Source organism: Macrotis lagotis, chromosome X (genome assembly GCF_037893015.1).
Source record: "Macrotis lagotis isolate mMagLag1 chromosome X, bilby.v1.9.chrom.fasta, whole genome shotgun sequence".
Lineage (NCBI taxonomy): Eukaryota > Metazoa > Chordata > Mammalia > Peramelemorphia > Peramelidae > Macrotis > Macrotis lagotis.
In genome coordinates this window covers 8,546,566-8,549,306 of record NC_133666.1, presented here as the reverse complement: position 1 = coordinate 8,549,306, position 2,741 = coordinate 8,546,566, and positions in this window count along the sequence as shown.

Here is a 2,741-nt window from a genome sequence, read left to right as displayed (position 1 = left end):
CTCAACTTTTGTCTGCCTCAGTTTCCTTAATGTTAAAATGGGGATAATCATAGGACCAAGGATGTTGTGAAGATCAAATGAGATATTTGTAGTTGTTTAGCACAGTTCTTCGCACATAATAGGTGCTTAAAATTTTTTCCATTTCCTTCCTTCTTTGTGGATCTCTCTAAAATATTTGACACTGTAGCTCACCCTCTTCTCCTTAATACATCTCTTTTCTCCAGGTTCTAGGTGACACCATTCTCTCCTGATTCTCTTCATCCAGATCATGCCAACTAATGAGCGTCCCCCATGACTCTATCCTGGGCCCTGTTCTCTCTTCTCATCTTTCTTTTTTTCCAATCATTTTTTTCTTTTTTTTTAATTTATTTTTATTAAAGATATTATTTGAGTTTTACAATTCCCCCCCTCAATCTTACTCCCCCCCCCCACGGAAAGCACTCTGTCACTTTACTTTGTTTCCATGTTGTACCTTGATCCAAATTGAGTGTGATGAGAGAGAAATCATATCCTTAAAGAGACAAGAAGTCTAAGAGGTAACAAGATCAGACAATAAGATATCTGTTTTTTTCTAAATTAAAGGGAATAGTCCTTGAACTTTTGTTCAAACTCCATAGCTCCTTATCTGGATACAGATGGCACTCTCCTTTGCAGACAGCCCAAAATTGTTCCCGATTGTTGCACTGATGGAATGAGCGAGTCCTTCAAGGTGGATCATCATTCCCATGTTGCTGTTAGGGTATACAGTGTTTTTCTGGTTCTGCTCATCTCACTCAGCATCAGTTCATGCAAATCCCTCCAGGCTTCCCTGAAATCCCGTCCCTCCTGGTTTCTAATAGAACAATAGTGTTCCATGACATACATATACTACAGTTTGCTAAGCCATTCCTCAATTGAAGGACAATTATTTGATTTCCAATTCTTTGCAACCACAAACAGGGCTGCTATAAATATTTTTGTACAAGTAATGTTTTTACCCTTTTTCCTCATCTCTTCAGGGTATAGACCCAGTAGTGGTATTGCTGGGTCAAAGGGTACGCCCTTTGGGCGTAGTTCGGAATAGCTCTCCAGAAGGGTTGGATGAGTTCACAGCTCCACCAACAGTGTAATAGTGTCCCAGATTTCCCACAACCCTTCCAACAATGATCATTGTCCTTTCTGTTCATATTGGCCAGTCTGAGAGGTGTGAGGTGGTACCTCAGAGAAGCTTTAATTTGCATTTCTCTAATAATTAATGATTTAGAGCATTTTTTCATATGGCTATGGATTGCTTGGTTTTCTTCATCTGTAAATTGCCTTTGCATATCCTTTGACCATTTGTCAATTGGGGAATGGCTTTTTGTTTTAAAAATATGACTTAGTTCTCTGTATATTTTAGAAATGAGTCCTTTGTCAGAATCATTAGTTGTAAAAATTGTTTCCCAATTTACTACATTTTTTTTTATCTTGGTTACAGTGGTTTTATCTGTGCAAAACTCATCTTTCTTTATAATATTTCATTTGGTGATCTTGTCAGTTCCCATGGATTCATTTATTATCCCTATGCAAATGACTCAGATCTACTCATCTCTCTCCTTATCTTAAGGTTCACATCTCTAACTGCCTATTGGACATCTTGACTGGACTTCTTAAAGACATCTCAAACTCGCTTCATCCAAAATGGAACTCATTCTGGGTCTGAAGTCAGGAAGACTCATCTTTGTGAATTCAAATCTGTCTTCAGACACTTATTGTGTGACTCTGGGCAATTCATCCTGTTTGCCTCACTTTCTTCATATGTAAAATGAGCTGGAGGAGGAAATATGATAAACCAATCCAGTATCTCTGCTTAGAAAGTCCCAAATGGGATCATAGAGAGTTGAGTATGATTAAAATGTCAATAACAATGACAAAATTCCAAACTTCTTTATAATTATCAGAGATATCACCTTTCTCCTGTTCACTCAGGATTGCCATTTGGGTGTCTTCCTCCATTCATCACTCTGACACCCTCCCCATATCCAATCTGTTGCCAAGTCCTGCTGATTCTACCTTCATAATACTTCTTCCATAAGCCCCCTTCTCTCCTCTGACACTGCCAACATTCTGGCCCATGTCCTCATCACTTTGTGTAATAGTATTGCAATAGCTTTCTGGGTGATCTCTCTGACTCTAGCCTCCACACTCCAATCAAGCTTCCACTCAGTATTCTTTCTGAAGTGTAGACTGACGATTCAGTAGACTCCAGTGATTCCCCATCATCATCATCATCATCATGAGCAAATATAAAATCCTCTGGTATTCACCATCCTTTATAACCTGATCCCCTCCTTTCTAGTCTTCTTACATCTTACATTCTTCCTGCCACCCAGGTCCTCTGGGATCCAGTGTCACTACCCTTCTTGCTATTCCTCATCGGATACTCATCTCCCAACTTTGGCCCTCTTTTCCAGCCATGCTGCACATCTAGGATGCTCTCCCTCAGCATCTCCTCCTCCTGGCTTCCTGCTAAAATCCCCCCTTCTCTAGGAAGTCTCTCTTCCTTCCCCTTAGTTTGAGTTAACACTTATCTTCAATTATATTATCCTTCCCATCAGATTGGGAGAGTCTTTTACAGGAGCCATTTTCGCCTTCCTATTTCCAGCACCCAACACAGTGCCTGGCAAGGGGTATGAGGAAGGAGAAAAGCATTTTTAAAGTACCTCCTAAGTGCTTTGAAAATACTATCTCATCTGAATCTCCCAACATCCTTGAAAAAATGG